Source organism: Podarcis filfolensis (genome assembly GCF_964270895.1).
Source record: "Podarcis filfolensis genome assembly, chromosome: 9".
Taxonomy (NCBI): Eukaryota; Metazoa; Chordata; class Lepidosauria; order Squamata; family Lacertidae; genus Podarcis; species Podarcis filfolensis.
In genome coordinates, this window is record NC_139610.1 from 31,051,398 (window position 1) to 31,064,204 (window position 12,807).

Sequence of the window (12,807 nt, forward strand, 5' to 3'; positions counted from 1 at the left end):
AACCTTCATTTATTTCGTGTTTTCACGGTTGTCTAGCTGGGTCAAGGGAGCCCAGTGTGAACGATGAGAGAGCCACTCACACACATTTGTAGCTAGTTGTATTTAGAAATCTAACAAAGTGACCATTATTTACACCTTTGAATGGGTTTCTAGTCTGAACAAAGACTCTGCGTATATTTTGTAAATTTTGGATAGTGCTGCCTATATTTCCCTCCCTTTTCTTTTGCTATCTGTTGGAAGACCTCTGTTTTGTGATGTATAGTGAGAAAAATGGTTGTTAATGTGAAAGATTGCAGGTTGACGTTTCTTTTATTTCTGACTATGTATAGTGCATCTTCTTTTGTTTCTGAATAAAACAGAGCTGTGTATTTGTCTTATTTTCTGTATAATCTCTTGTGCACATTGCATGTTGTTGCAGACTTCAGTATGTGCCACCTTTCTAAATGGACACACTATTCTTATTGCCAGGTGATAGTTCTGCATTTTCCCACTGTTTAGAGCCTCTTTCCCCCACCATCTCATCCTTAGTCCTGTGCTGTTACATCAGTGTTTTTTATGTTGCTCTGAGCATTCTGGAATTACTTAGGCACATCAGAGGATACTTGTTATAACCAGTGGAATAATAATGCAAACACATCTAATCCCACTGTACTTTACAGGCATAACAGATCTTAAAATAGTTTTTCCATAGCTGAAGATGGTTCTGGGGGCTGATTACAATGGTTTTTTGTTTTGTTTTGTTATTTGTTTACAAATTCCATGCAAACAAATAATATCTCAGTTGTTTCCATGTTCCAGTTCTCTGGTCTGTGTTCCATCTGCCTTGCTACATGTAGATGTCATGCTTTTCTCATTAGAACTGACCCACTTAGACTGTGTACAGCCTTCCAGTGTTTACTAACTCTCCAGACAGTTAATTGCAATGGATGTGTGTGCAAAGACGCTTATTTCTATCAGTAATATCTCGTATGAATTCATATGTTTTTCCAAATCACAGTATGCTTTTGAAAGCTACTACAGATGCTAAATGTAGATGCATACGTGGTTGCTTACTCTTTAAGCTTAAGCAATGTAATCATCTGCATATGAAGTATGTTAATGAAAAATCAGAAGCACAGCATGAAAAAACCTATTAACATTTGTGTGTGCATGCGTGGGCACAATAAATGCCATTTTCTGAGGCAATTGTTTTGTGGTCATTGCTTGCATATGAAGTCCTCCTATGGAAAGTATTTTTCATGTAAGTGGTGAACTAGCATATGGTTATTGTTCTTGAGAGAGAAAAAATCAGTGAAAAAGGTTCCACCTAAACTTATGGAAAGCCCAGGCAAGCAGTATAAACCAGAACTGGGAACATCTCCATAAAACATAACAACACCTGAAGATGTTTATAATTAACAAGATATGTATCGGTTAATGGATTCTTTTAACAGGTTGGCATAGACAAGGCTGTGTCTTTATTCCAATGACAGCCATTTGAAATAGCCAGTGGGCACTCAAAATGCTGTAATTAATAGTGTGATTGTCACATCTAACATGTTTTCCATGCACAATATGCCATGTGTGAGAGAAGCCTTTTCTCTCTAGTGGAGCTCAGCTGTGATCACAAACACTGACAGGTTACATTTCATTTCATTCTCTCTGGAAGGCAGAATAAGATGGTCATTACTCTGGCTGTTGTTTGGGGAGCAAGGCAGGGGAACTCTTTGTCCAGTCCTTATAATTTTTTGCTTGACCAGCAGTCAGAATCCTGAGGAAGGAGATGAAAATTGTGGTCTGAATTGGGAAGATGTTTATATGGCAGTCAAATACAGGCTTCGTTCCTCTGGTCTCTACATATCATTTAAGGGCTATTCCTTTGCCTTGAAAGAGGCAATAGCATTGTACCCTTGCTCAATAGCTGTTTTTGTACAGCAGTATGTGCATGTTCGTTTCTACATTCCTGATCTTGCATGATATACCTCTTGTGGTTTGACTAGTGAGTTATATGTTGCTTTTCCTAAGAAAGTGCTCCATGATGTTAATTGTGATGGAATCACACAAGTGTCTTTTTTATATATATAAAAATGCTGCCATCTTGACTGGAATTGTTTGTTTCTTCACTGTCCCTCTTCCTCTTTCCCGAAAATCGATTGAAGCATACATTGTGTCACTGCCTACAAAGTCCTCCATTCTTTACACCAGCTGAATGCTTTGAGCCTCTTCTTCACAGCATAGCATAGCACACAGCACTGCAAGTTGCTAGCAGCCATGATGGAAATGCATAGTTTCATGCTGATGTATTTTGCAGATACAATGCGAATAGTTGCAGTAGATAGCATTTTATTTATTCAACAATCATTTTATTGGTACATCACCACCCATACAAAAGTACTGTAGAAGATTTGGAACTTAGTGAGATAGACAGTGCTATTTCTAAATTCAGTTTGGGACCATTGCTTACATATGTAGCCCTCCTATTGAAAATACTGTTTGTAACTAATAGCAGAAATGTAACAATCTACTCCACAGTAGTGGGTAAGAGGCTCCAAATCCCCAGTTCAGGTCTTGCCTATGCTATGATGTCACTCAGATCCGGTGCCCTCAAAACTGGGAGATAATAAAACTTACCTTATGGAAGGAGTAGCCAGTATGCTTCCCTCAAAATTGTTGTTGGACACCAGCTGTCATCAGTCCTAGCCAGCATGGCTAGTGGATGGGTGATGGGAGTTGTAGTCTCACAACATCTGGAGGACACAACTGTTGTTTAATGCCTGCTTTCCAGGGTTGTTGTAACAAATGTAACTAGATAATACATGTGAAGTGCTTTCAACACTTGGAGATGCTACATAAATAATATATATTTTTATTATTATTATTATTATTCTATTAGTGTTCTGCTAGAATTCAATGTTAGTTGCTGTGACTTTTTGAACTTCAAGTGGAGCAAGTAGCACTGGATTAAGCCAATAACACAGGGCTTTAAATTAGAAACTCTTGTTTGAATCCTGGCTTTTTTTGTACTTGAAAAATGGAAATAGTTCAAATCTGCTTTGCAGGATGCTATTCATTGAACATTCATTCAGCAAATTCTAGCACAGTGTGTATGAATGCCAAAAAGAAAGATTGTTGTGTAAGTGCTAACTCTGGCAGTGTTTACAGTTGGCCTCCATTTCCCACTTCTAGGAAATTCTTGATTATCTAAGTTTGCAGACCTTTCTGTCAAGCCCTGTGTCCATGAAGCCATACATGAATAATGTTATAATCTAGCTGACTGATTATCCAGCTGTTTTGGATCTTCTCCAAGCCATCTGAATAAACATCGGTCTCTTCAGTACTCAAATTAGGGGAAAACACTTTTCTTTCTGGGCCGCATTTCTCCCTCTTTCTCCTAAGCCACAGCAGAGAAGAAGCCACTAGGTAGAATTCTGGCTGCAGCTCCCAGTTCACTTGCAAGCTCATTAAGAATATTGGCTCAAGCATGAATGAAATTTTGGAGGGGACATTGATGGAGTGAGGATGAAGTGAGATAAATATTTTTTGCCATTATTCATACTAGGGTTCAGATTGTATCAAGTGGAACACATTTTCCAAGACTCTGGGTCAAAGTAAATGATACATCAAATGCATGGCTGCATCTGGTAATCTTAATTTATTTATTTAACTTATCTATATTGCAGCTACAGAGGCTTCTGATCCATTTGCAGAACTCCCAACACAGGGGAGGGAAGCTACTATGGGTGAAAATAGCAGCTTCCCTTCCAGGACAATCAAGCAGCTTTAGGTGGTGTCAATTTTCATCAGGAAGATGGCAAGGGCAAAAGGGTTAACATGACACCCTGCCTTCAACACTGCAGTCCCAGTCGGAATCCTCTTGCATGCAACTGCTGTGTTTGCTTTTGAAGATTTAAACATAATGCAAATGTGGTCATGCATTTATTGCGTTGTCTACTTTGGATCTCAGGTGGGTGCCAAAGGGCTGCTCATTCTTTTGCTGCCAACAGGTGTATGTGTGCATATGAATTGGGTTGGAGGATGTTTTTCCTCAAAACCCTCCTCTCTTTAGGAGTGGTGAAGGAGGGGCGGAACCAGAGGGCTAAATGGGGATCTAGTGCTACAGGATCCTTTCCAAAGCACAGGGAAGCCAGTATGCTTCTTATTATCCAGAGGGTCTAGGGAATCAAGAATATCCAGAGTGCACAGTCAGCTCTACTATTAGGCAGAGAGAGACACCTGCCTTAGGCAGCTGTTGCTGGGGGAGGGCGGTGCCAGTGAGGTGCTAGACACCAAAGTTGTGTATGCTACACAGCCTGCCATGGACGCTTTAAGTCAGCTTGCTGTCCTCAGACATGGTGGAGGATGGTATCCTGCAATCAGTGTTGAAGCAAGATGCAGCTGTCAGTCTGGTTAGTTTCTGTATGTAGGATGTGTGTGTATGTCAGAGGGGTGTTATTTTATCTGTTGTTTCAAGCAGCAAAATATCTTGAGCCACCCCTATCTGGGTGCCAGAAACTCTTGGGACATGAAGGTGGCATCCCCAGAGTCTTCCTGTCTGGTGACTTCCTTGTGTTAGCTTAAAGCAAACATCAAATGCAGTTTCAAGTAGAAGCATCCTGTTTTTCAGTCTCAAATGATTTATTTATTTTTTAAAAAATGAAAAATAAAAATAGGAGGCTTACTGAGCTCCTGGTGGGTTGTGTTAGTTCTGGCTGGTAACACATTGTATAGGGCTTTGCAGTAAGGTGAGGAGGAAATAGAGGATGAGAGCCAAGAGTGAAAAAGACACATTGAATTGTAGCAGAGAAGCATGTATATGCTTAATGTATCACTAGCAGAATGTTCAGGAGCTGGACACTGAGTCAGGCACAAGCTAAAAAGTGAGCTCAGAGCCTATTCACATTGCTCCAAGCCAGACTTCAAAGCCAAAGTGTCAGAGATACCAGCAAATTAAATTCTGGCTGAAGCCCCATGAGTTTTGCTTGCTGTTCCCTCCTGTTGCTGCCACTGCCTCCTCCCCATTTCTGATTCCTTCTCTAGCTGTGGGATGCTTTTCCATTTTGAAGAGAAGAAGGCAAGATTGAAAGGCTTCTGCCATCATTTGATTTGCTGAGTTCAGGTTGAAAAGTGGGATCCAAATGCTAGAATTATACTTTGAAATCATTCTTTATCTTATGTCTATCTCTGGCCTATTAGGAGACCAAGTTTAGGGGAGCCTGAAAAATCCTGTAAGCAAAAGAGAGAGTTGGAAAAAGCCCAGTAATTGTCAGGTCCTCCAGTCCGGACATAGATTTGAATCTTCTGTTTCCACAATAATATAAGAAGCACCTGTTGGATAAGGCCAATGGCCCACCAAGTCCAGTATCCTGTTCTCACAGTGGCCAACCAGATGCCTGTGGGTAGCACAAATCTCATAAATCCCAAATCTCATTGAGACAATTGGTACCTGAAACATTAATTCTACTGTACATTATGTATTTTCAGAAACCCCTAAATGTGTGTGGAATTGTCAATATTCCCTTATGTCTCAGTATTTTGGACATTCACTGTAAACCAAACAAACAAATATGTAAGATATTACCTAATTAGAAAACCAACTATAGTGTTCATAATCTCCTGCAGGTGACATGAAATTTTGCAAGGGGTAACAAGCATAGTAATAAAAACAGGCTGCTAAACTCAAAGTATGTAAAATTATGCAAGTTTTCTTATTGCTAGCAGCAATTTTCTTAGCAAAAGAGAATATTGGATGATCTTTTTTGGCCTCTTCGGGAAATTCTGGGATGGTGGTAGGTTTTTCAGAACTGAAAGCCTGAGCTATCCTAAACTCAGCTGGCTAAAACATGGTGTTGATAATGCCAAGGTTGCAGGTTCAATCCCAGCTGCATATTCTTGCATAGCAGAGGGTTGCACTAGATGACCCTTCCAACTCTGAAAGCAGAGGCAAACAGAAGACCATAAGACAAAATATTATGGATAAAGCCTTGCCTTCGCCAGCATTCTGTTTCCTACAGTGGCCAGTTAGGTGCCTATGGGAATCCACAAGCAGGGCAGGAAGGGAATATCCCTCTCCCAGTGTTTAATAGCAATTGGTATTCAGAGGCATGCTGCCTCTGTTCCAATGTCTGCTTAGAAACCTCCAAGGAAGAAGAGTCCACTACCTTTCGAGGGAATCTGTTTCACTGTCAAACAGTTCTTACTCCCAGAAAGTTCTTACTGATGTTTGGTTGGAATCTCCATTCTTGTAACTTGAAGCCATTAGTTTGGGTCATACCCACCAGTGCAGGAGAAAACAAAACTCTCTCAAAAAAAGAATGAGATTTGGCTGGAGAGTCTTGTTTCTAAGGAACCCATTATGGGTCAGTAATCACAGCATCATTTCCTAAAGACTTGCAGACCAACTGTTTAATTATCTCTTCTAGGACCTTGGTATTGATGTTAAGCTGACAGTAGTTACCTGGGTTCCCCCCTTTTTGTTGGAGGTGGGGGCAACATTTGCCTGCCTCCAGTCTGCAGGGCCCTCACCTGTTCTCCAAGAAGTCTCAAAGATTATAGACAAAAGGCTCTGAGATTACATCTGCAATGTTCTTTAGTACCCTTGAGTGCAGCTCATAGAGTCCTGCATATTTGAATTCATTTAATTCCTGTACAATCTCTTTTCCTATCCTGGGCTGCAGGTCCCTCCTTATGTTGTTTATTCTGTTATCCCCTGGTTGGCACTGCTTTCCTTTTGGGTGAAGATGGAGGAAAAGAAGGTGTTGAGCAGTTCCACATCCACTCTATCACCCATTAGAATTTCTTTGTCTTCTCCACCCAGAGGACCTACTACTTGCTTGTTTTTCCTCTTGCTTTGAACATAGCTGAAGAAACCTCTTTTATTAATTTTAACCTCTCTTGCAAGCCTGAGCTTTGTCCTGCCTGACTTCCCTGCAACTGTTGGCTACTTATGTATACTTTCCCTTCTTTCTTTCCCATTGCTTTCAATTGCTTCTGTTGCTTCCAATGGGAGGTGTGTATTGTGCAACAATGATGAAATAGTTTATATTCATTAATTCAGGGGACTTTGTGGGTATTATCTTTTTATGTGTTATTTTATTTTAAGTGTACACTTACACACCTGCTATAAGTGTGAATGTGACCATCACATGTTTAGTGACAAATGTCTCATGACAGAACACTTGAGAGCTCCCTGTTGAGCATACAGTTGTTGGCAAGCCCAGATTCGCCTTTCATGATGTGTGGAATGGCAATTACCGTATTTTTCACCCCATAGGATGCACCGTCCCATAGGATGCACCTAGTTTTTTTTTGGGGGGGGGGGAAATAAAGAATTTTTTTTATATTTCTCCCCCAGGCGCTTGTGGGGCCGGCAGCGGGGAGAAGCGCTCTTCTCCCCGCCGCCAGCCTTCAGACCAGGTCCGGGGACAGCGGGAAGGCGCGCTGCGCCTCCCCGCTGTCCCCCGAGCTTGCGGGGCTGGCGGCAGGGAGAAGCACGCGTCTCCCTGCCGTCAGCCTCCAAACCACATTGGGAGACAGTGGGATGACGGTGTTCCGCCTCCCCGCTGTCCCCCGAGCTTGTGGGGCTGGCGCTGGGGCTCTCCTGAAGCCTGGAGAGCGAGAGGCTTTCAGCGAAAGCCTGCATTCGCCCCATAGGACGCACACACATTTCCCCTTCATTTTAAGTATTTAACTGTTCTGTCTGGTCTTTTGGAGCATTGGAATTAGACCAGTTTTGTGTTATTTGAGGGCTGAGCTAGATGTTAAACTCAGTTGCATGTCACTTCCCTCTAACTTGGTTCTTGCTTTTTAAAGAAAAAGCAACTGTGCAAAGCCGTGTGTTTGTGCATATTTCTGGTGGTGCTGAGGTCTGCTTAATCCCATTTCCATGGTTGCTCATCTTTAAAAGAAAAATAAAATTGGTGGAAATATACATGTCATGTGGTCCTCAGAAACCTTAATTTTAGATTCATGCTCAGTTCATATATACTCTTCTACAGACTACATTCTGGTTTGGCTCCAGAGAAGCTTCCTCCCAGTAGAAGAAGACTCTTCATCCAGCCGAAAAGCTTACTCCATCAGAGGAAGCTTCTCTGGATACAACCCTCTGTTTCATTACCAAATAATGAATGAATTTAATGAGGTTCTTTTTCATCACTTGGCTAGGTTTGGACTTGGGCACAACAGCATTGTTTGAGTTCAACATTAAACAGCACAAGGATGGTTCTTGTTAGTTTAATGCACTGCTTGAGGGCAGAGAGGTTCCCTGCCAGATCAATTATCTATTCTGCTGTAGTAAAAATTAAACATTCAATGAAGTGATGTTTTAGCAGCTGATGAAATACCTCAACTAGTTATCTGCCTAATGCCATTTTGGATAAAGAGAAAGGCAAAACAGCATTTAGTGGGGAAGCAAATTTAATTATTTAAAATATGTGTCCTTCTTTTACCTAAATAATATATGCCAGTTTAAAGCTATATATGTAGCATATAGTATTATGTCCCATGCTCAATACCCAGCATGTGCAAGTAAGACCGGAAATAGACTCCTGTCAAAAAACCTGGAGAGCTGCTGCCAGTGTAATGTCAGTCATAATGTAGATAGATCAAGCTTCAAAGAAGTCAACTTACTATATCCCTATATATTCCTTATGGAATTTATTGAGTATTACTGGTCTATAATTTTCTGTTTCATTGACAGTGAGAAAAATGTGCATGCATTATTCCTGAATGATTTGCAGTTTGTCCCATCAATGACACATTCACCAACTATTATTTTTGTGTGTAAAGATCAAGTGGAACGGCTCCCGATTTGCTGCTTAAGTTATTCAGTGTTGATTGAGCTAGAGTGGGTGGAAATGGAATTCCGTTGACAATTATTAAGAGAGTTATCAGTTTGGCACAGGCTCCAAACAGGATACCAGATGATGCAAACTCTATTAATAGAAGTGTAAAACAGCAAGATACCTGCAGGCCATCTTGTCCAATCTTCTGTGTTTTGAGACAGAGGAATCTCCACATAAATAGGTTCATAGAATCCTGGATAGAGGCAAAGATCCAAAGGACTGCACAGCTAGTTCTGAATTCACGTGGGGACTTTGTACTTAATAGCAACTCCATTGTTACATGGAAAGTGACATTTGAAACTTACGTAAGTTGCGTTTCAAAAGAAATTTGATATGGGCAGCTGCCCTTTTCTTTGGAATTCCTATTCAATTTACATGACGTCATCAAGCTGTTGCAGGCCAGTATTTTCTGAGTTCTTCTTCCGTGTTTTCTCAGACCTGATTTGTAGTTATGTATTTATAATAAAACACAATTGCTGCACTTTCCTGTCCAGTGCTGGCAGACAAAGAGTTATTGGGGTTTTTCAGGGAACCAGTGCTCTTAAAAGGAAACACTCATTACAGGTTCCACCCATTTTATTATTTCCTATTGATATGGGCAGCAGGATTAGTGATAACTTGTCTCTTGAATCAGTGGCGTAGCGTGGGTTGTCAGCACCCGGGGCAAGGCAAGTAATTTACGCCCCCTAACCCGTGGATTTGCGCCCCCTAACCCGTGGATTTGCGCCCCCTAACCCATTGATTTGCCCTAACCCCAGATGTTGCGCCCGGTGCGGTCCGCCCCCCCTGCACCCCCCACGCTACGCCACTGTCTTGAATGACCATTCTGAATAAGGGAGCAGGTGGTGCTATGATCTAAACCACTGAGCTTTTTGGGGTTGCTGATAGAAAGTGAGCTTCCAGTGCTCTGTCCCAGCTCCTGCTGGAACTTTCAGTTCAAAAGCACACCAGTGCAAGTAGATAAATAGGTACCATACGCTTCAGGTTACAGACGCTTCAGGTTACAGACTCTGCTAACCCAGAAATAGTGCTTCAGGTTAAGAACTTTGCTTCAGGATGAGAACAGAAATCGTTCTCCGGCGGCGTGGCGGCAGCAGGAGGCCCCATTAGCTAAAGTGGTGCTTCAGGTTAAAAACAGTTTCAGGTTAAGTACGGACCTCCGGAACGAATTAAGTACTTAACCCGAGGTACCACTGTACTTAAAAGAGCCTCATGATAACAGCCAGGTATGCCATGCCAAAAATGTCAGTGGGACCAAGTATGAGATTCATAAAACAATCCCAGGGAGATAAAGTTAACTGTACCTCAAGTTACAATGGAGGACAAAACCCAGCACAAAATTTAATTTCAATTCTTAATATTTTGCACCATATGAAAATAAAACTTAATTTGAGGCTACATTGGCTGACATCTCGAAAATTATAAGTGTAATGGTTCTGTGACTTTCTGTCTTTCTATCTATCACATTTGCTCAAGCAGCCTTGCAAACTGTAATGAATAAAAACTACAGGCATATTGTAAGTCTTCTGCTTGAAATAGAAATATTTATGCACTTAAAGTGCTTCCTTTTTTCCATGCCCATTCAGGAATAATTCCTGCCATGCTCAGATGGGCATGCTGTTAGATAAGTGTTTGTAGATTGGACTGCAATCTTAGACTAGTAAATACTATCATTTCTATGATTTCTTTTGAATTTGAATTTTTTAAAAATGAATTCTCTACAAGACTTTGTGGAGTAGCATGGAGAGACTGAAGTGTCCATGGTGGTTGGGGAAAAAGCCATATATATTAGGAAGGAAAGGGTAGAAATAAATAATATCAGGGCTGAGGATGGAAGTAAGTGAGGATAAGAGGAATTAATTAGGAAGGGCAAAGGGATGGAAATAAAGATAATGGATAATGGCAAGAAATTTTGGGTTTTGCTATGATCCACTTTTCTGCTTTAACCACTTCCACTTTTGCACTTCAGTTACATCTACTTTGGCACATGGCCTCCAGAAGGCTGCCATTGGTCAGTATTACTCTGATGTAAACTGTTGTAGGCAAAGGCATATCCATTGTCTGTAGTTAGAAAGCCCATCCCTTAGATAAAGCATACATTCCAAGTTGTAGGTGGTAACATAATCACTTCTGTCATTATATGGGAAATGCTTAATGACAGGAACTACAAAACTAGTTATCTACAAAAATGTGGTTTGAATAAACTGGGATCACTTTTAATAGTTTACAGGTTCAGAATTAAACAAAACAATTTTATATTTATCCAGATACCATTCTTGATTTCAGCGTTCTGAAATCAAGGCAGTAGGATGAGAATACAGTATTGCTTTTATATCTACTTGTTTATGCATTAGAGTAGCAGGTGGGAAAACACTCAGTAACTTCATGATTACCCTGACCAGATTAATTTTTCATAGGGGACCACACTTCCCCTCATTTGTCTCCATTTTCCACATGAATGGGTATAGATTTTTTTTTCATTGTGTTTGCAGTTTATGGCAGTATGAAAGCATTTTTATTTTGTTTAGACAATATCACTTGTTTCATTTTCCTCTTTTAAACATATTTAACATTTTCCCCATTAGGCATGAAAAAGCTGCCATTTTCTTGGCAACAGAATGGTATAAATTCTGTTCTTATTATCATCATGGTGCAACAAATGGAATTATTCTAACTATATTATGTGGGTGAAATATTCCTATGCATTCCAAGAACATTTCATACAAGTTCATGTCTTTAGCTGTAAGGTGAGTGCCAGTTCTGGGTGCTTCTGTACCACAAACACTTACATTCCCTTCTAGGTAACCACAAATCCCTTAATTGCATGTCATCCCAAATGTCCCCAGCAAATATATTGGCTTCTGCATGTTCACACCCCTTTCCTTCCTATAACCACCACAGTCCCTAAACCTATGCAAACCCGGCCTCTTCCTTACCTCTGTTGTCATTGATGCAATGATGCCCCCTCACCCTCTGATGGCTGACAAATTCTACTCTTTTGTCTCCTTTTCTCACTCTGGAAGCAGAGGGGCAGCAGAGACAGGAGATGGGGAAGCCTTACAGAATCTTCACTTCCCAAGTTTTGTTCCCTCTGTGACTATTTGTAGGTCCCATTGTGAAATTTCCATTGTTGGTTTTCCAGCTAACAAAATGCTAGATACAGTGGTACCTCTAGTTACAAACTTAATTCATTCCGGAGGTCCGTTCTTAACCTGAAACTGTTCTTAACTAGAGGCGGGCTTCGCTAATGGGGCCTCTTGCTGCCGCTGCGCCACCGGCACAGGATTTCCGTTCTCATCCTAGGGCAAAGTTCTCAACTCAAGGTAACTCTTCCAGGTTAGTGGAGTTTGTAACCTGAGGCGTTTGTAACTCGAGGTACCACTGTACTGTCATATACCACAATGGTGCTCTGTGGAAGCAACAGTTCTCTGTGTTCAAATGCCTCTACCTAAAAGTTCCATGGCCGTACAGATGAGAGAGAGCTTGAATGGTTATGAAACACAAAAGTTAATGGGTTGTCAATAATTGAACTCAACGTACTACATTCATGCAATCCCCTTAGAAATGAACTGAGATGTTTCTGTGTGCACTTCATATGCTCCAACAACAACAAATGTTGCATAATTGTAATGTCTTGCAGCAAACTTATTTTACCTTGTATCCACCTCATATTGGATGTTGTTTTAAATGTGTATGTGTAACACATGGTTGGGCTGAGGATGGGGTTCCAGGTTCATGGGCCTTCCAGCACCTCCATGCAGAGCCAACAGTACAATCCAGGGTGCCTGTATTGAAACATCCATGTCAGAAGGCCCCACTCCCATTCGTCCCCCCCTTTTTTGCAGCAGATAGACCATGTGGGCAGGGCCTACTTGTATTGGATTGACATGTTTAGGCCCTGATTCACATTAAAGGTTTTACACATGAAAGGGGAAGGGACACCAAAGCAGGACATATGTTACCTGGATGCTGGCACCATGCATGAACC

The 12,807-nt window shown here is 41.1% G+C and overlaps 1 protein-coding gene across 3 annotated transcripts in view; it reads left to right on the forward strand.

Moving 5' to 3' along the window:
* GPM6A (glycoprotein M6A) overlaps nt 1-12,807 on the forward strand; it is a 171,694-nt gene that overhangs the window by 61,354 nt on the left and 97,533 nt on the right. The window lies entirely within an intron of this gene.